This window comes from Doryrhamphus excisus, linkage group LG7 (genome assembly GCF_037039965.1).
Source record: "Doryrhamphus excisus strain RoL-2023G ecotype Guam linkage group LG7, RoL_Dexc_Guam_v1.1, whole genome shotgun sequence".
Lineage (NCBI taxonomy): Eukaryota > Metazoa > Chordata > Actinopteri > Syngnathiformes > Syngnathidae > Doryrhamphus > Doryrhamphus excisus.
The window spans coordinates 1,025,086-1,047,270 of record NC_136363.1 but is presented as its reverse complement, the minus strand read 5'-3'; the positions used below and the strand labels follow the sequence as shown (position 1 = coordinate 1,047,270).

Sequence of the window (22,185 nt, the reverse complement as noted above, 5' to 3'; positions counted from 1 at the left end):
TCCCAGCAACACAATGTCAACCCGATCATCTACCTGCGCTGGTCCTCCAGCATCCACTGAGATAACACAGGACGCTTCCTACGGGAGCCAAGCAGAGCAGAGCAGGAAGTCTGCATTGGATTAACATCTCCACGTCATTGCATCACATCCTGGACCACAAAGCATCAACGCTAAAGCAAGATTGGGTTACAAACATCTAACCTGCAGGACTTTGCTAACCATTCAGGAACAATCACAAACAACATGCTAGCAGTTAGCCACCCTGCTAACCGCTAAGTCCTACAAGATAATGCAATAAAGTCGGCAATAAAAGCACAGGATTTATCATCACGCCATTACATAATGGTGCATTGTTTTTTTTTTAACTCATAACGTTCATATAATAATAATAATAATAATAATAACAACAATATCAGACAGGGGCCGCTATGAGATTGGGACGATATAAAAACCATATCACTGTTTTACAGTTCCAAAATGTCTTATTTTGAAATCTTTAATGGTGACCTATTATGCTATTATTATTTTTCGGCCCTTTGTATTGAGTTGTGGACTCCTGTAGAGCAGCTACACACAATAACCAACGCAGAAAGCTTTGTAGAGCGTTCAGAATCTGCACCTATCCAGGTGTATTTCTTTGAATTTCGTGCTTCCCAGGAAAACTGTTTAAAAAAAAATCCATCCACAGCTTGCCTCCAGGCTGAAAAGGAATTCCGGTTTGTGTCGCTAACTGCAAACCCATATGTGTTGGATCCCAAATCCGATTCGGAAGTAAAGACTGGACAGTTTCTCAAGAAAAGAGGTTACTTCAAGATGGTAAGTAGCTTCATCATTTTAGCGTTAGCTTTTCGACAGCATTGGTAACGTCTAATGTGGTCATTACACATTTTTTGCAGGAGTACTAGCGTGTAAAAAAAAAAAAATCAGCTGAGCGGAAGCCGCTAGTCTTGCTAGGTTGTGCTTGAACACAATAGGAATGAACTACTGTGTCATTGTGGCAGAAATACTAGTTAAGTACACAGCTGCAACGATGCCAAGTAAAAGTATCACAATGAAGGTATCACAGTGTATTTCTAACACAGGCACGCCAAAACAGTCCAGTGTAAAATTTTGTAAGACAACCACTAAAAATGTAATTTTTGGAAAATTAGGTTGCGGGAAAAAAAAAACAAATTTACAAGAAGTAAATCAAATTGATAAAATATTTTGATATTTATATGATGGGGGGCGTCTTTAGGAACTGGAAACAAATGTGGCTTTGGGAGAGCAGAGCTGAGAGTTTAGCTGGCCTACAGCCACGCCCATATAAGGAAATCCACCTCTCTGTGATGTCACAAAGGTACAGTTTTACCACGCCTTCTGAAACAGAGTGTTTTGAGTCACCCCAAACTCCTTTCAGGACTCAATTCCAAATACACAAACCTCATGATGTGAAACTTTGGCATGGTTTAACACCAAAATACAACATTTTAACTACTTTTATAGGTCAGAAAAGTTGAAAAAGCATCATTAGTCCGCTTTAAAAATGAAATCAAATTGTGAGTTTTTCTGTGAGCATGACTTTTGTGGAAAATTTCAGCAACAAAGACGCCGGACAAGACAAGACGACGGTGATTAGAATGCATGACACACACTTCCTGTCTCCTAAGTGGCCAAAGTGGAGCTTAAATTTGAAAAAAAAGACATTAGGCGGCAATAAAGCATGTGCTCATGATAACTATAGTCATTAAATCTAATCTGGGACATCACACACACACACACACACACACACATCGTACGTGCACCATTAATCACTACTGTGCGTGTTATGCGTGTACTGCACTTCAGGTGTGTTACATAAGGTGACCATGACACATGTTTGTGTTTTTTTTTCCCCCCCGACTAAAACCCAACACACACGTCTCACAACACATTTTAAAAATAACACATTGTCCTCCCCCGTTATGCAAGCGTGGCGTCAAGGTCAGCGGAGAGAGGAGACACAAAAACAAGGCAACAATTAGGCGTTTACCCTGGAAGCCTTTTCTCCGTATTGTTAGGGAAAACGTGTGTGTGTGTGTGTGTGTGTGTGTGTGAGTCAGGCTGGAGGCTACATCAGCATCCGATGGTGCCAGCTTCAGCGCCTTGGCTCCTCCACCCCGTCTGAGGCGGCCTATCAAGGTCAAACATGCTTTTTCTCGCAATCTGGCACGTACACCAAAACAAGCGCACACAATATTTCCTCTTTCCTGGAGCACAACAAAGTAGAAGACCCTTCCCGTTACGGTGCCTGTGTCACGTTACAGCTTTTATCCTTCATGCAGTGATGGCCTCCAGCCACTAGAGGTCATTATCGGCATCAGCGACGGCGGATTATGAACAGTAAAATAGGAATGATGACAAATTAAAGCTGCAAGCAGGCTAAATGGGTCCTTGCACCCTCACGGGGTTCACGCCATGCACATGCACATCCCACCCCATCGCCAATGGGGGGGTTCAAAGTGTTAAGAGTGAAGTCAATATTATATAATTAGTAAATTTATTTATATAATATAATATAATGGCGTATATAATACAATATAATATAATGGCGTATATAATACATAATATAATATAATGGCATATATAATATAATGGCATATATAATATAATATAATATAATATAATATAATATAATATAATATAATGTAATATAATATAATATAAATACGACATTACCTCACTCTTCCTGGAACAATACCGTTAACTCATTGATGAATTTGTCATCCGTTAGCTAATGCGCATTAGCGCCTATTAGCGTGTAAACACGCTAACCACAGGCACATCATGCTAACAGCGCCATTTCAACGCGGCCCCAACACCTCCACGTTTATTGATCGACATTAGCCTGCATTAGCGTCCGCCCCCCGTGAGCTCCTGTGGGCAAATCCCCGCCGCCACGCACGTTCCCGGCTAACGATGCGTGCGTTTCCGAGATAAATGTCTCTGGGTTGCGGCCAAAAGTGGCAGCCATCGTTCCATAAATCAATGAAAGAGGCGAGAAAACGACAATAAACATCAGGGGTTCGTTCCTCCCTGCCTGGGTCCTGACCCCCTAATTAGGGCTGTTAAGGTGACCCCCACCACCCGCCCACCCTTACAGGTCCCCTAGGGCTACTTAAAAAATCCTGACCTTTAAAGACTGTAGTGCCAGCTTTGTCCTCAAGGGGCAACAATGAGTGTAATAATTTAAAAGGTGAGGGGGGGGGGGTGTTTGAGTCATGCTGGAGGTGGGGGTGGGACGGGGGTGTCAATGAGGTCCTGCTGGAGCCGTCTGGCAAGCGGGGCCGTGTCATCTGGACCAGCAGAAGCAGAGCTTATGAATAATAGAAGCTTTAACCCGCTGTTGCATGTGACACCTTGAAGCACAGAGGGCCAAACTGCGGTGCGGGGGCCAGACACAGCCCATGGCACAGTCCAAAAATAGCATTTAACAAGACAAATGAAAAGGTATTTTCCAAAAATGAAGTAAACATGAAGAGTAAAGTGATCCAACAAGAAAAAGAGTCCAAATTATTATTAGGGTTTTTTTAAATAATGTCATTATTTGACTAATAATGACTAATGTAAAAAAAATATTTTTTTGGAAAATTAGGTTGAGGAAAAAAAATCTAATTTACAAGAATTAAATCAAAAATAATAAAGAAAGTTGAATAGGAGAAAAAAATAAAAATAGAGAAAACAGCTCTAATTTTATGAGAATAAAGTCAAAATATTCAGAGAAAAAATAATGTAATAATAAATAATAATAAGTCATTTTAGCAGCATAGAGTATAAATATTAAATAAATATTTTAGATTTCTTAACCAATTTAAAAATACAAAATACAGTTGTCATGACTATAAAATTTGGTCGGTGAAAAAAAGTTAACTTTATGAGAATAAAGTCAAAATATTCAGAGAAAAAAATGTAATAATAAATAATAATAATAAGTCATTTTAGCAGCATAGAGTATAAATATTAAATAAATATTTTAGATTTCTTAACCAATTTAAAAATACATAATACAGTTGTCATTACTATAAAATTTGGTCGGTGAAAAAAAGTTAACTTTATGAGAATAAAGTCAAAATATTCAGAGAAAAAAATGTAATAATAAATAATAATACTAAGTCATTTTAGCAGCATTTTAGCAGTTTAAATATTAAATAAATATTTTAGATTTATTAAACAAAATAAAGTTGCCATGACTGTAAAATTTGGTGGGTGAAAAAAGTTATAATATTATGTAAATAAAGTCATAATATTGGTAAAAATGGACAAAGATGGATTAAGGAAAAAAAACAGAACAAAAGGGGTAAAAAAAGAGCTGAGTCAAGTTACTATTAATGGCTTCTTTCACTTCTATGACGAAGCTGAGTTGCACTTTCTTTTCTTAAAAGAGGGAAGACACCCAGTAAGGTGCACTGTATTCGGGCACACGCTCCGAGCGGCCAGTGTGATGTCACAGAGGTCTCGGGCAAACTGTTTGCACTTTTCAAATGCATTGCTGCTGTTTCAGGTGGATGATGTTCTTTTCCTTCGCCGTGGGCCATTTGGTACAAAATGTCTCTGAAACAGTGAATTTGTTTAGTAGTCCAAATAGGTGTGTCCCGTGATGTGCTTTGTAGCTCTCATGCTAACTGTTTCTCTCTCTATAGACGCACAGAAAAGGGAAAGACTGTGCTTCTGTTTCACATACGGATTATGGATGATGGGGAAACTTAATTAATGAATTAATGAAGCCAACAAACTAGACTTTCTACACTAGACACCAAACGCTCACAGGAAGCCACTAAATTGCTTCAAATTCTAAATTTCTGCTGTTCCATTTTTCTAGAACGGATGCTGAAAACGAAACACCGGAAGTTAAACGTTTCATTTTTGCAGGGAGGAGGGGGAAGAAACTAATTAAAGTTTTCCCAGCAGGGAGCCCCCAACCCATCTACTCCACCCCCCCCAATTCATCAGCTCTTTCCACTCACTGATCATCGTGAGCGACAATGACGGGAGCCTCCGAGGCCACGCTTCAAGGAACACGCCGCCCCGAAAAAAGAAGTTCACAGGATCCGTCTCTAATGTGTGTGTGTGTGTGTGTGTGTGTGTGTGTGTGATGAGGGGAGGGGCTGGGACAAAAAAAAAATCCATCCAGGTCATGTGACTGAGGCAGAGATGAATGGTTGGGCAGAGGAGGAAGTCATGGTAACACGTCTATAGTTCCATTGTCTAACTTTGTGTGTGTGTGTGTTTGTTCTTGTCTTTCTCCGCTAATGAGGCCCCGCCCTCCACATCCCACCTTTATTGTGGGGACATTTGTCTTTGTTGAGGACATTTGTGTGTATTTGTGTGTTTTTCATTCACAACAAAAAAGTAAAAAAAAAAAAAAAAGTCAGCCCCACCATCACAAAGCCGCCACGACTACTCCGGCAGAACAACATCTTTCACACCCCCACCATCACTCCGAGTGGGTGCTGACAATGGCGTGAACTAACTTTAACACACACACACACACACACACACACACGTGTGCTGCAGCGAAGCAGGGCTTCATTGAGGAAAAAACAAAAAAAGGTCAGAATGACTCGCTCTACTTTCGGCATTGTGTAACTCATCAAAGCGTGCGAGTGCAGAGTACAATCAATAAGGATAGCGCCTCTAAGCTAGCCTGCTTTACGCTCTTAAAACTATTTCAAAACCAAAATGAATCACATGACCCCAAGCGATGAAATGGCGCCTGGATTGTTCCAGACGTCGGAAGCCCAGGAAACAGGAACCCAACTTCCTAAAAACTAAAAGTAGACGACAGGAAAAGAAAGAAAAGCACGGCAGGGATACGCTACAGTTGGTGATCATATTTTTTGGTGGGCACATCGGGGACGGGAGGCGTAGTGTACCAGGTTCACACACAGTCAGAGGCCCGGGGCCTGGCTTTTAGGGGGCCCCCATTAGGAGTGCCCCAAATTCTCATACATGTACTGCACAAAAACAACAACAATGGGCATTTACGATGCAATTATGAAACAACGACATAGCGAACCCCCTTGGGGGGCAGGGTACAGAGTACAGGGTACAGAAAGCGTTGATGCATCAAAACAAACATGAAAAGAGCAGCGCTAGCCTCAGTCACATTTTTCATTTATTTTTTACATTTTTATTTGCATTATTAAAAAGGTTATTTATTATTATTTATTATTTTTTATTATTTTTTGTATGATTTTTGTTACATTTTATCTGAATAGATTTTTATTTTATTTTATTTTATTTATTATTTCATTTTAGCATTTTATTAATTTAATATTTTACATTTAATTTATTATTTTTCTAATTTTTAAAATTAAGTTTTTTAATTTTTATCTAATTTATGTACATTTAGTATTTGATTGAAGTAAGAATTTATTTGCCTGATATTTCACCCTTCCAAAATGCTATTTATTTACAATTATTTTCCATGTATTTCTTATTTTTAATTAGCATTTATTTACCTATGTATTCATAATAACACCCCCCCCCCCCCCCCCCCAGCACCTGCTGCTTGTTGAGAAGAGCAATACATGCTTTCACAAAGGTCTGAAAACTCTAAATATAACGACAGTACCTGATCCCTCCTGCTACGTCTTCTTATTCTCTGGCGTGTTACAGAGAAGACACAGAGATCTGTGCAAATGTAACATCTCCCAAACCTTGAAGTGGATGATCGCCGCTGTGGGATTCGCACGCCGCCGTGACGACGCGTACGTGCTAATTGGGAGGTGGCAGCGGCGGTGGCACGGGAAATGACGCCGTCACGTCAAGAGCGAGGCGCCGTCCCGATGAGGCGGCGTGCGAGATCCAGAATAGAAGCAAGCGAGCAAGCGCCGTCATGCTAGAACAGCGCTGTCGCTTAAAGGCTAGCGTTGGACTCGTTGCACGGGAGGGCTAGCCCTCCAGCACGCACCGACGTGCACGCACCTCCTTCTGCATGAGCACACGTGCACACAACATTTTTATGATATTTTGCTGTTTTGACCTGATTTTTATATTGTTGCATCGTGTTCTAAATGAGTTATGACGAGTTAGTAGGAGTAAACTGCACGGTAATATCGTGGAATTTGGAGTTTAATGGAACCTGGTGGTGAACTTGGGCCACTGCAGTTTCAGTTAAATAGGGTCCCAGGGGGGATGCTGGAGCCTATCCCAGCTGACTTTGGGGGAGAGGCGGGGTACACCCTGGACTGGTGGCCAGCCATGCATAATTAGCCATAATTAGGTTCTCTTTTGGTCTCCAAAAGTATGGAATAAGACAAGAATGTATGTAAGATGTATCACCGTGTGCTCAGAAGTGTCCGGCCGGGCTGGCATGCGCTCCGTCTGGTTAAATGGGACGTGAAGGATGGGGGCATCCCGGGTCAGGGAATTTCCACTGCAGATGCTAGCCGAGCCCCCAGAAAGCAGACACAGCCAAGGTCCACACAAGGGATGCTACTGTAACCATACAAATCACAGCTGAACTAAAAACAACAAAAATAGCCACATAGCTGGATGCTAATTTAGCTAAGCGCGATAATGAGTTCAAACGCTAACCCCTTTATCCTATCTGCCAGGCTCAAACGGTGTACGTTAGCCACTTTAAAAGTAGCTTTAATGCTAATGAGCTATGTTTGGCCACGCCTCTCTCCATTAGTTAGCATTAGTTAGCACTTTTTGTGACGGCACACATGCCCAACACAACTTGGTAAACGTTAGCAACACTGTGTAATGTGCAACAAGTGCTAACATTAACTCATACTTTGACAGCAACATCAAGCTAGGTTAGCGTAATCACTGGAAATAAAAACAACTTACAGCTCCCGCGTCGATAGCTAACGGTCGCATAGTTAACAGAGTGTAATTTACAAAGCTGTTCTCTAGTTAGCACTTTAGCGTTTTTGTGACGGCACATGTGCCCAACACAACTTGGTAAACGTTAGCAACACTGTGTAATGTGCAACAAGTGCTAACATTACACTCATATTTTGACAGCAACATCAAGCTAGGTTAGCGTAATCACTGAAGAAAAACAAAAGGAGCCAACTTACAGCTGCCGCATCTATAGCTAGTTAGCACTTTAGTTAGCACTTTGGCGTTTTTGTGAAGGCACACGTGCCCAACACAGCTTGGTAAACGTTAGCAACACTAGCAAAGCTATGTGATGCTAAAGTGCCAACATTACACTCATATTTTGACAGCAACATCATGCTAGGTTAGCGTAGTCACTGCAGAAAAACAAGAGGATCCAACTTACAGCTCCCGCGTCTTTAGCTAACGGTCGCACACTTAACGGAGCTTAATTTACAAAGCTGTCCCCTAGTTAGCACTGTAGCGTTTTTGTGACGGCACACGTGCCCAACACAGCTTGGTAAACGTTAGCAACACTAGCAAAGCTATGTGATGCTAAAGTGCCAACATATTTTGACAGCAACATCATGCTAGGTTAGCGTAATCACTGAAGAAAAACAAGAGGAAACTTACAGCTCCCGCGTCTATAGCTAACGTCGCAATAGGGGGTAGTCATCCTCCATCTCCGACAGCACCAGTTAGCACGTTAGCATTTTGTAACGTCGCACGTAATCGATGCCATACAGTATATCACATACAACAATGTAACATTAAGGAGCGGGGACGGGAGGACACAAACATTAGCAGTGCTAGCATAGCTATTTGAGACTAGCGTGCTAACGTTACGCTCACATTTGCCGGGTTAGCGTAATGGCTAATGCGATCAAATTTCTGGGTCCCTCGTTTGTTTGACGCATGGTTGGCAGAGCTTTATTTTAAGATGTGTAGCAAAGCCTACTTATTTTGAAGTAGTCATCCTCTGTCTCCGACAGCACTAGTTAGCATGTTAGCATTTTGTAACGTTGCACGTAATCGATGCCATACAATATATCACATATAACAATGTAACATTAAGGAACGGGACAGGAGGACACAAACATTAGCAGTGCTAGCATAGCTATATGAGACTAGCGTGCTAACGTTACGCTCACATTTGCCGGGTTAGCGTAATGGCTAATGCGATCAAATTTCTGGGTCCCTCGTTTGTTTGACGCATGGTTGGCAGAGCTTTATTTTAAGATGTGTAGCAAAGCCTACTTATTTTGAAGTAGTCATCCTCCGTCTCCGACAGCACTAGTTAGCACGTTAGCATTTTGTAACGTCGCACGTAATCGATGCCATACAATATATCACATATAACAATGTAACATTAAGGAGCGGGGACGGGAGGACACAAACATTAGCAGTGCTAGCATAGCTATTTGAGACTAGCGTGCTAACGTTATGCTCACATTTGCCGGGTTAGCGTAATGGCTAATGCGATCAAATTTCTGGGTCCCTCGTTTGTTTGACGCATGGTTGGCAGAGCTTTATTTTAAGATGTGTAGCAAAGCCTACTTATTTTGAAGTAGTCATCCTCCATCTCCGACAGCACTAGTTAGCACGTTAGCATTTTGTAACGTTGCACGTAATCGATGCCATACAATATATCACATATAACAATGTAACATTAAGGAGCGGGGACGGGAGGACACAAACATTAGCAGTGCTAGCATAGCTATTTGAGACTAGCGTGCTAACGTTACGCTCACATTTGCCGGGTTAGCGTAATGGCTAATGCGATCAAATTTCTGGGTCCCTCGTTTGTTTGACGCATGGTTGGCAGATCTTTATTTTAAGATGTGTAGCAAAGCCTACTTATTTTGAAGTAGTCATCCTCCGTCTCCGACAGCACTAGTTAGCACGTTAGCATTTTGTAACGTCGCACGTAATCGATGCCATACAGTATATCACATACAACAATGTAACATTAAGGAGCGGGGACGGGAGGACACAAACATTAGCAGTGCTAGCATAGCTATTTGAGACTAGCGTGCTAACGTTACGCTCACATTTGCCGGGTTAGCGTAATGGCTAATGCGATCAAATTTCGGGGTCCCTCGTTTGTTTGAAGCATGGTTGGCAGAGCTTTATTTTAAGATGTGTAGCAAAGCCTACTTATTTTGAAGTAGTCATCCTCTGTCTCCGACAGCACCAGTTAGCACGTTAGCATTTTGTAACGTCGCACGTAATCGATGCCATACAATATATCACATATAACAATGTAACATTGAGGAGCGGGGACGGGAGGACACAAACATTAGCAGTGCTAGCATAGCTATATGAGACTAGCGTGCTAACGTTACGCTCACATTTGCCGGGTTAGCATAATGGCTAATGCGATCAAATTTCTGGGTCCCTCGTTTGTTTGACGCATGGTTGGCAGAGCTTTATTTTAAGATGTGTAGCAAAGCCTACTTATTTTGAAGTAGTCATCCTCTGTCTCCGACAGCACTAGTTAGCACGTTAGCATTTTGTAACGTCGCACGTAATCGATGCCATACAATATATCACATATAACAATGTAACATTAAGGAACGGGACAGGAGGACACAAACATTAGCAGTGCTAGCATAGCTATTTGAGACTAGCGTGCTAACGTTACGCTCACATTTGCCGGGTTAGCATAATGGCTAATGCGATCAAATTTCTGGGTCCCTCGTTTGTTTGACGCATGGTTGGCAGATCTTTATTTTAAGATGTGTAGCAAAGCCTACTTATTTTGAAGTAGTCATCCTCTGTCTCCGACAGCACTAGTTAGCACGTTAGCATTTTGTAACGTCGCACGTAATCGATGCCATACAATATATCACATATAACAATGTAACATTAAGGAGCGGGGACGGGAGGACACAAACATTAGCAGTGCTAGCATAGCTATTTGAGACTAGCGTGCTAACGTTACGCTCACATTTGCCGGGTTAGCGTAATGGCTAATGCGATCAAATTTCTGGGTCCCTCGTTTGTTTGACGCATGGTTGGCAGAGCTTTATTTTAAGATGTGTAGCAAAGCCTACTTATTTTGAAGTAGTCATCCTCCATCTCCGACAGCACCAGTTAGCATGTTAGCATTTTGTAACGTCGCACGTAATCGATGCCATACAATATATCACATATAACAATGTAACATTAAGGAACGGGGACGGGAGGACACAAACATTAGCAGTGCTAGCATAGCTATTTGAGACTAGCGTGCTAACGTTACGCTCACATTTGCCGGGTTAGCGTAATGGCTAATGCGATCAAATTTCTGGGTCCCTCGTTTGTTTGACGCATGGTTGGCAGAGCTTTATTTTAAGATGTGTAGCAAAGCCTACTTATTTTGAAGTAGTCATCCTCCGTCTCCGACAGCACCAGTTAGCATGTTAGCATTTTGTAACGTCGCACGTAATCGATGCCATACAATATATCACATATAACAATGTAACATTAAGGAGCGGGGACGGAGGACACAAACATTAGCAGTGCTAGCATAGCTATTTGAGACTAGCGTGCTAACGTTACGCTCACATTTGCCGGGTTAGCGTAATGGCTAATGCGATCAAATTTCTGGGTCCCTCGTTTGTTTGACGCATGGTTGGCAGATCTTTATTTTAAGATGTGTAGCAAAGCCTACTTATTTTGAAGTAGTCATCCTCCGTCTCCGACAGCACTAGTTAGCACGTTAGCATTTTGTAACGTCGCACGTAATCGATGCCATACAGTATATCACATACAACAATGTAACATTAAGGAGCGGGGACGGGAGGACACAAACATTAGCAGTGCTAGCATAGCTATTTGAGACTAGCGTGCTAACGTTACGCTCACATTTGCCGTGTTAGCGTAATGGCTAATGCGATCAAATTTCTGGGTCCCTCGTTTGTTTGACGCATGGTTGGCAGTGCTTTATTTTAAGATGTGTAGCGAAGCCTACTTTTTTTTCGCCGTTTTCCAAAGTGAAGTAAACGATTCCATTTGGTGACGATAAACATATACGATATTAAAATTAAAAACACCTTTCATTTGAAGCGTGCACACTTAGCTTCCTGCAAACACGCTCTCCACTTGGCTAAATTCCGTAGCTCAGAGGATTAGCACCGAAGCGTGTAATAACTCAAAGGTCATATCATCATCATCATCATCATCATCATCATCATCACAATCTGCCGCCGCTGCCTCTTTAATAGCTTCCAAAGTGTGTCACGACCCAGAAGTGGGACCACCAGCACTCCTATGTTTCTACTTCCTTTTTGGAATGAGTGCCAGTCTGTCAATCATTGTGGTCAAGCTTTTCCTTTGGAACGCTGCAGACCCCCACTTACTGCCCCCACTCCCCCCCAAAAAAAGCCCCCGCTGACTCGTACACGCCCGCATCGAGATGCACAAAGAGGCCGGGAACGTTTGGGATTGATTTGTGGCTATTTTTACTTGTCCTACTTGAACTAAATGGCTCAGACGCTCGCAGAGGAAGAAGTCGGCGGCGACCAAAGGCTGCTTGAACCTCGGAAAAGTAAGGAACGGCGCTCTTCGGGAATAAATGAGGACTACTCCTGAAGAACTGCACATAAAAAGGGTGACAATGTGTCACAACGTGCACCCCTGCCGTGTTGCCTGGGATGTTACTTTTCGCACAAATACACCACATGGCGATGCCGTTATTTAACCCCCCCCCCTGTGAGTGGGAGTTACTTGAAATTTCTCATCCAATTCGACATAAAATCAACCACATCAAGCAAAACGTCTTATATTGATATTGTGAAGATATGATTCCCAACAAGACAATGGTCCAACTTGCAACTTTGTGGTAAGACTTCAGAAAAGGCATTAAGTGAACAATAGGGTGCTGGCAGCAATAAAAGGCCCACGTGATGGCACACAATGGACAAGGTTTAATAAAAGGCAAGTGTTTCTCTGGTGACTTAGCGCCGTGATAAAGCGCCTTTTACTGCGCCGCTCTTGACGAGGGTGGACAATTACTGGTCTTATTAAAGCATCAGTCAGGAGCGCCTGCAACAGCGGCTCATTAACAACGCTGCCCCCCCCCCCCAGTCCCCCCCCAGGACCACAATCATACCTACCTTCATCATAACAGTACGTGTTGGAGGTTGGCGTCTCCTCAGAGATCATACGACCGTGACTGTGCTCTTTAGTGAGTTCGTCAGGGGTGTCCAAAGCATGCCCCGTGGGCCATTTGTGGCCCATTCTAGAATACGTGGTTACCCCCGCCCTACAAAAAAACAACCATCTATAGTTTACTTCCTGTCGTGTCGTCCTTTGAGAAGATTCCGGGGCTATGTTTGGCTACGCCTCTCTCCATTAGTTAGCATTAGTTAGCACTTTTTGTGACAGCACACGTGCCCAACACAACTTGGTAAACGTTAGCAACACTGTGTAATGTGCAACAAGTGCTAACATTACACTCATATTTTGACAGCAACATCATGCTAGGTTAGCGTAATCACTGGAGAAAAACAAGAGGAGCCAACTTACAGCTCCCGCATCTATAGCTAGTTAGCATTTTAGTTAGCACTGTGGCGTTTTTGTGACGGCACACATGGCCAACACAGCTTGGTAAATGTTAGCAACACTAGCAAAGCTATGTGATGCTAAAATGCTAACATTACACTCAGATTTTGACAGCAACATCATGCTAGGTTAGCGTAATCACTGAAGAAAAACAAGAGGAGCCAACTTACAGCTCCCACATCTATAGCTAGTTAGCACTTTAGTTAGCACTGTGGCGTTTTTGTGACGGCACACGTGCCCAACACAGCTTGGTAAATGTTAGCAACACTAGCAAAGCTATGTGATGCTAAAATGCTAACATTACACTCAGATTTTGACAGCAACATCATGCTAGGTTAGCGTAATCACTGAAGAAAAACAAGAGGAGCCAACTTACAGCTCCCGCATCTATAGCTAGTTAGCACTTTAGTTAGCACTGTGGCGTTTTTGTGACGGCACACATGCCCAACACAGCTTGGTAAATGTTAGCAACACTAGCAAAGCTATGTGATGCTAAAATGCTAACATTACACTCAGATTTTGACAGCAACATCATGCTAGGTTAGCGTAATCACTGAAGAAAAACAAGAGTATCAACTTCCAGCTTCCGGCCCGCATCTTTGACCCTTATGAACCGCAGCTTTCGGCACTCATGCACTCATGCAGATGCTCGACTGCCTTTGTGTTGCCAGATTTTTACACAAAAATGCTTGGCTGCTAATGTTTCCACACAGGCCTGCAATGTAGTCGTGGATGGTTGTTGTTGTTGTGGGGGGGGGGGGGGGGTAAACCCAATTGTTGCCCCTTAAGGACAAAGCTGGCACTACAGTCCTTAACCCTAGTGCTAGGAGATGGAGCTAACTAGCCACCGCTAACTACTCCAAGTTTACGACAAAAATAAAATGTAGCATTAAAATCTGTATTCATAATAATAATTACAATTCATTAATTTTCATATTAAATAAAAAAATGAAATTCAATATTATAATTACCTTAAAAATCTAAAAAAAAAAAAAAATGAAATATGTATAATCACACACACTTTCTCTCTTGACAAGACAGTAACAGCAATGGCTGTAGTCGCCGCCACGCCCATTCTGTGGCTAAAGCCATCAATTAGCTGAAGCCACAGCCTCCCAACTTTAGACTGCTTCTCTATTATTTATTCATTCATCCGCCGCCCCCCCCCCCCCGTGACAATTTAACACAAGCCCCGCCCAGGAACCTCCTAAACCTTTACGGGCAAACAAACCACACGCTGAGGCTGCCGGCCGGGGGCCCGGCTGGGGGCCTCCGCCCTGGCACCGCTGACGAGCGGGTGCGGCCTGCTGCTCCTGCTGCGGTGAACGTTCAGGGTTATTTATGGACTCCAAGGAGTTCATTTCAGCCTCTTTATGGCTTCCCGGGATGCGTACGCACAGAACAGGAAAAAGGAAGTTAAAGGATGGGAGGGGGGGTGACGGGGGTTGCGGGAAAGAGGAAGACATTCCTTAGGGCGGCCGTTCATGATGTCATGGCGAGGATGTCAAACGCACGCTTCACTCAGCCTGCCTTTGCATCGAAAAAAAGCCCGTCGCCTCTCACTTAACGTCTCCCTGACGACAGGAAGTGAGTCAAGGCGGTGACAGGAAGCGGTTCGGCGAAGAGGCATCACTTAATGACACGATGTGTAAGTCGTGTTTTTATTTTTAGAGCTGGATGTTCCACCAAGTAAACACAATGCAAGACCTGCTTGAGAAATTCAGCCATTTTAAAAGACAATGTGTGTTGTGATTGGCTCCGTCAGAAAGGTAGACGGTATAGATAGTCATGTCAAAATATGTTTATTTCTGCGCCGCATCACCCCGGATGATACATCTAAAAACCTGAACCCATCATGGAGCAAAGTAAGCCCACTAAAATATTTCAAAAGGTATCATTTGTTAAATGATACATTTTCAGTGCTGATCTTGTATGGGATTTCATTAGCAGGCGTATATAAGAACCTTCACCCCGATTTCCACTTCCTGATGCGTTTCTTTGTGATGTGAAACTACCCTATGCACTTCCTGTGCTTCTGGCACGCAACCAGCAAATTCCGCACACGCAATAATTCAAACACAAGGGGTGGGGGCGGGAAGGTGGCGGCAAACTTCCTCCTTCCGGACAACAACACAACAGACACAGCAAACACGCCCTGAAGGCAACACCAAAGCCACAATGCCTCCCCTTCTCTGCATCGGCCGTGGCCGCCCGGCGGCCTCTCAGGCGACCACTCAGGCGGTCCAGGTGCTTTGCAGATGCGCTCGGGCGGCGCCAATAGAGAACAGGAAAAGATTGTACACGAGAACGCTCAATGTAACAACAACAACGTTTTCATGACAACGAACAAACAAGTTGAGAGTCGATGTCGCCCAACCATAAGGTGGCCATATTTCAACTCATAACTTTCTTTCCTTTGCTTTCATTATTCATAGATTTGGCACTGGCTCATAAACACATTATAATGGGACTATAATGGGAGCTTGTGGTTCCAACTCTGTACAGTAGATGGCATCCTAACTCTGCTTCTGAACACACCTCACACGCCCCTGCTGCGTCAGAGAAAAAGAAGATGTAGCAGGAGGGACAAAACAACATCCAAGTGTTTATTGGAACACAAATAGCCTGAACTATGTAGTTTTATTTAAATAATGTACAGATGAAGTATACATTTTGGTTGGTGGTGGTCACTAGCTTGTTTTTCCAAATGCTTGAACCAGTGCAGCCTGCAACCGGAAGTCACATGTGACCCAGCTATAGCCAACCCTTCACTTCCTCAGTCACAAAGATGCCTTTAGGTACCGAAAAACGATCGGGTTTGAGTTGATGTGTTTTGGTACTCAACAGTACAGACAGAATTCGGTCAGTACAACGATGCATCAGTTTGGCCGCTTAAGCAAAGTACTTGCTTTTTCCCAGTTTTCTGACCTATAAAAGTAGTTAAAATGTTGTATTCCAGCGTTAAACCATCCCAAAGTTTCAGATAACAAGGTTTGGGCATTTAGAACTTAGCCCTGAAAAAAGTTTGGGATGGCTCAAAACGCTCGGTTTCAGAAGGCGTGGTAAAACTGTCCCTTTGTGATGTCACAGAGGGGGGGATTCCTTATATGGAAGTGGAACTGGAACTCTTTCTGTGCACTCAGCAGAGTGGGCGTGCCCGGAGGCGGGCCGTGGGTGGAATATATTAAAACAGACCGTTTTGGCGGGAACTAAAAAATCTATAATAATAAATACAGCTGAATAGGTGCAGATTCTGGAAGTGTGTAGCTGCTCTAGAGGAGACCACATCTCCAAAAAATGAGCATTATAGGTCCGCTTGAAATATTTTGGAGCTATCAATGAATAGATTTTCACCAAAATTCATTGAAATTCCCATCTAGGGCAAACAGGTAGAACTTTTATGGCGGAACAAACGACAGCAGCTAACATGACTTTAAAAGGTTAGGACCTATGAACGTGTCCTCCTGTGTTGGGATTTATCGACGGTGAAAAGGCCGAGTGATCCATAAAGACGACCTTGGCTGACTCCTCCCCCTCCTCCTCCTCCTCCTCCCCTTTCCCACACAGCCTTGACTCTTAGTGGCTGATGAGGAGAGACGTTACGTTTGCCTTCACTGAAGATGGAATTCTTAACACGAGTTCCCAAAGACACGATGTGGCGGCGAGACACCACACCCACCCCATCCTTCCTGTTACGCCATCAGTTATTCCTTCAATTCTATAATGTTTCTCACCTCAATTACCCAAAATTACCCAATTACCCACAGAAAGTTTCAGGTGCCAGCATTTGGATATCAAGAAGGCAAAAAAACGAATGAATTGAATTCAAGAAAACAAAACAGGAAGATGGTGCCTGTGTGGCGTCTCGCTGCCACATCCTGTCTTCGGGAACGCTCATGTCAGCAATCACGACTTCTATGGAGGTAAATGGAGCCTGAATCAGGGGGGGCCACAGTGCGGATGGCGGGGGCCAATTGCGGCCCGTGGCTGTTCTTTAATTGGCCTGCTGCAAATTCTCAAAATATGATTGACTAAGAAAACTAAAAAAAAAATTAATTTTTTAAAGCAAACATTGAAAAATCAGAAGTAATTTTACAAATTTAAGTTGTCATTTTGGGAAAATTAGTTTGTGGAAAAAGCAATAATATTATCAGAATATGGTCAAAATATTATGGGAATTAAGTCATAATTACAAGAAAAAAAATTACCAAAAAAAACTTTAAATATTTGAAAAAAACACCAGTAATTTTAGAATATGTAAAATAAAATAAAAAAAATTAAACAAAAAATAAAATAAAATTAAATAAGAATTTTAAGAATAAAGTCAAGTCGTATTCTAACAAAAAAACAAGTCACAATTTTATAAGAATAAAATCATAAGGAAAACTTTTAGTAGCATAAAGGAAAATATATATTGTATGATATAAATACAATAATAAAGCCAAACTATTATGGGATATCACCATGCAAAATTTAGCCATACATTTTCTCTGCTAACCAGGGCGGACGCTAAGCGAGGTTCCACCATGAAGAAGCTTGAGGTGTTTGTTTGTTTAGGATAATGCTGAAGAAATTTGGGTGGGCACGTGACATCGTACAAAAGATCATTCGCGACCCACCGCGAATTGCCCCTCGCTCGAAAAAAAAAACGTTAGTAGCGCAGGAAAACGGCGTCTCCAACGGCGACACTTGGTCGTTATACGACACAACTGACTTTTGGGGACTCTGACATGAAAGCACATATTGCTCTTCTCAACGAGCGATGACCGACTTAACACCCCTGCCGTCCCCGCCCCCCTCCCTGCGTGCTCCCACAGCTGGAGTGTTGAAGAACCGGTTCTACTGTGGGACTTGGTAAGCGACCCGGGTCAAGTAGACCATAGAGTTCTCAGCTGGGTGATGCCAAGTACCACAAACATGCAAGAAGAAATTCCATAATGCCAGAGCTGGAATGCAGCGAGACGTATCAATTTTCCGGGGTCACTTCAGGCCGCCCCCCCCCCCCCCCTCCCCGCCCCCCCCTCGCAGTGACGTCTAAACATCCTTGTCCGTCATGCATCAGCGGCGTTATGGCAGGTCATTACCAGCCCACACCTTCGCTCTCGCTTTGGCACCAAAACATTCCGTTCAGCCGTTCGGCCTCAGGCGGCCGTCAGGGACGGGGCGACGGGGTGGGGGGAGGGGGGGGGCGTTCTCACCCGCTCCCCACCAGAAGTGATTACGCAACACCACCTTCATCTCGTTGCCTGCCGCAAATGAATGTCACCTCAAACTGCCGACACCCCCCCCCCCCACACACCAGCACATTGGTACTCGAAAGTGAGCTTGGGGGGGGTGCGATGGGGGGGGGCAATGCGAGTTCATTAAGATGGACAGATAGCAGGCCGGGTTTGCATCAGGAGGGGGAAAAACAATTTCCATTGCAGCCTTTTCCGTATGGGAACCAGAACGGAGCGAGGATGCCGACCCACCAGGTGGGGGTGCAGGCTTGTGGGAGTGGGGGTAGTGGGGGCAGTGACGGTGGGCGTACCAGCTAATGAGAAAACATAACATTAGCATCTTTGTCACTCAAAAGTGAAATCACATTCTTGTCTTTTCCATATTTTTACTGTATGCATGTTTTTATTTGGGAAAGATAACATTTTAATTTATTTTCAATTCATACATAGACGGAGTATTGGTATGAAAAGGCATTGTTTGACATCGCCCCCTAGTGGACTGGCATGCATACTGCAGCATTTCCAGTGAAATATTAACTTGGGAGGGGCGACAAATGCAATATTTAGCTGGACTGTAGCTTATAAAAAGCGTCTCCCTTTTGATGTATGGCTCCCATGGGGGGGGGGGGCTAAGGGGGGGGGGGGTGTTATTACTGCGCCGGCACGGTCCAGATGAAGCGCTCAGCTACCGGCTAAAGCCGCACTTTATGGGACGATGTTTATTGCTGAAGCTCGACAGGCGTGAAGCGTCAACACGGGAGACTCGCCGCTTTAACGCCGTACCCTACATCTCTTATTTAGCGTACGCCAGGCGTGCCCTGCGAGACGCCGCAGTGAACATTTTGTTCAAACCGAGTTCAAACTCGGTCTCTGAGGAAGCAGAGAAGGACGGCGTCCAAAAAACACAATCCTGATTCCATTTCTCGTGGCTTCAACACAGGTGTTGGTAAAAAAAAAACCTTTTTGCTACCTTTTCCACGAAATGACTTCCTTCACAATCTGATCCCTTAAACTAGACCGAGCTTTAGGGGCTACGGCGCCACCTGTTGCTTTGGCATGCAAATGGCATTTTTAAGGGAAATTTCACTCCGAAAAAAAACCTTTCTCCAGGAAATGGCTTTCTACCCGCTTCTGATTGGCTAAAACCACCTTACTGTCAGACGCCATAGCGCCTCCTGGTGCTTTGGCATGCACACGGCAGGCTGCAAATGTCATTGTTGTTGGTTGTTGACATTTTAATAAAACATTTCAGCATCGGCGTTTCAAAACAATCAACAGGAAGCGCTAAAATTGACTTCCTGTGAACACATTTCTAAAACCAAATACTCAAATTGAGTTTTTTTTTTCCAGGAAACGACTTTCTTCAAGCTACTAATTTGCTAAAACGGCCTGTCTGTCAGCGACAACAGCGCCTCCTGGTGCTTTGGCATGCACACGGCAGGCTGCAAATGTCATTGTTGTTGGTTGTTGACATTTTACTAAAACATTTGAGCTTCGGCTTTTCAAAACAATCAACAGGAAGTGCTAAAACTGACTTCCTGTGAACACATTTTTTTAACCAAATACTCAAATTGAGGGTTTTTTTTTTTCAGGAAACGACTTTCTTCAAGCTTCTAATTTGCTAAAACTGCCTGTCTGTTAGTGGTGACAGCGCCTCCTGGTGCTTTGGCATGCACACGGCAGGCTGCAAATGTCATTGCTGTTGGTTGTTGACATTTTACTAAAACATTTGAGCTTCGGCTTTTCAAAACATCAACAGGAAGTGCTAAAACTGACTTCCTGTGAACAAATTATTTTAACCAAATACTCAAATTGAGTTTTTTTTTTCCAGGAGATGACTTTCTTCAAGCTTCTAATTTGCTAAAACGGCCTGTCTGTTAGTGGCGACAGCGCCTCCTGGTGCTTTGGCATGCACACGACAGGCTGCAAATGTCATTGTTGTTGGTTGTTGACATTTTACTAAAACATTTGAGCATCGCCTTTTCAAAACAATCAACAGGAAGTGCTAAAATTGACTTCCTGTGAACACATTTTTAAACCAAATACTCAAATTGAGTTTTTTTTTCTCCAAGAAACGACTTTCTTCAAGCTTCTAATTTGCTAAAACGGCCTGTCTGTTAGCAACAACAGCGCCTCCTGGTGCTTTGGCATGCACTTCCCATTCCCAATTCCATTTCCATGTGATACAGATACAGATAGTGACATTTTAAAACACCATATTTTAATTTACCGTATATATCTTTTGCAAAGAGGAAGTGCTAAATCCGACATCCTGGTAAATAAATAAGAAATAAAACATAACTAAGGACTTTTCTAAGGACGTGGGAATTACAGCACCACCTTTCACGTACAGGAAGTGCCAAAAATATGAATGAGGCTCAATATGATGTGATTATTATAAGGTTTCTAAAGAGAGGAAACGGAAAATGTGACGTTTATATCTCTGTTGAGATTTTTGATGAGTTACAACCGGAAGGAGGGACGATGATTGCCATCGGAGACACCTGTGTGTGTGTGTGTGTGTGTGCGTGGGGACGCCTTTTCATTCACGGCCCCAACTTTTAGTGCTCTGAATTAGAGCTAAATGCATAGAAATACAGCAGGCAGCAAGCAGGCGTCAACACACGCACGTACGCGCGCACACTGCAGCAAAAACACACACACACACACACACACACACACACACAACTTGCACAGTGGCGTGGACGTGCGCACTAAATGAAGGCATGTCACTTTGAAATGCCGGAAAAGTCACACGACAGACGCGGAAAGAAAGCACGGTGTGTGGGGGGGGGGCGAGATCCGCAAAGCTAAAAACACAACGCGCCACTGCACGCGCACACATACACACACACACACACATAGCGAACAGCAAACGATGCGCGACGTTTGGCGGCAGGAATTGGGATTGGAAAAAGAAGACAAAGATAAGAATGCTTTGACATACCTGCTGCAGCGAGGACACTTCTCCAACTGCCGGAGTTTGTGTGTCACCCAGTGTGCGTGTGTGTGTGTGTGTGTGTGTGTGTCACTCTCTCTCTTTCACCGTCTGTGTGAATGTGTGTGTGTGTGTGTGTTGTGATGTGGAAGATAATGCTGATGTTTCCGCTTCCTCGTCTCTTCCGCCCCCTGCTGGCCGCCGCCGTCATGACATCCCCGGCAGCTGTGCGGTTCCTCGCGAGGCTGGAAACACAACACTGCATTGTGGTGCTTAAAAGGCTGAAAATTAACGTACACTTCGTGTTTTTTACCCGACCCTAAATATGACAATACACACGAAGAACTACTCCAGACGTGTATTTGGCACATTTCAGGCCATTTTGCTTCGTTTTTCGTGTGTTCCCCGAGCCAAGATGACTCATTAAGTAACAGGAGTTGTTAGCAAAGAATGAGCAAATACGCCATCAAACAGTCACGTGGCATTTCTGCTGCTACCACGTGGACAGAAAAATATTGACAAAATCAACAATAACATTACAAAAATTAGAGCTGAAATTTGCCCCCCCCCCCACTCCCCCTAAGTTGTGACTTGGAAAATATTCCACATTTTTACTAAAGTGTGAATTTT

The 22,185-nt window shown here is 43.4% G+C and overlaps 1 protein-coding gene across 4 annotated transcripts in view; it reads right to left on the bottom strand.

Moving 5' to 3' along the window:
• The window catches only part of elmo1 (engulfment and cell motility 1 (ced-12 homolog, C. elegans)), a 62,840-nt gene extending 41,154 nt beyond the window's left edge, over window positions 1-21,686 (bottom strand). For all 4 annotated transcript variants that reach the window (XM_058047968.2, XM_058047970.2, XM_058047969.2 and 1 more), the window contains exon 1: window positions 21,565-21,686. The gene's annotated coding sequence lies outside the window, so the exon portion shown is untranslated. The remainder of the gene's footprint in view (window positions 1-21,564) is intronic.
• Between the last annotated feature and the right edge of the window lie 499 nt (window positions 21,687-22,185).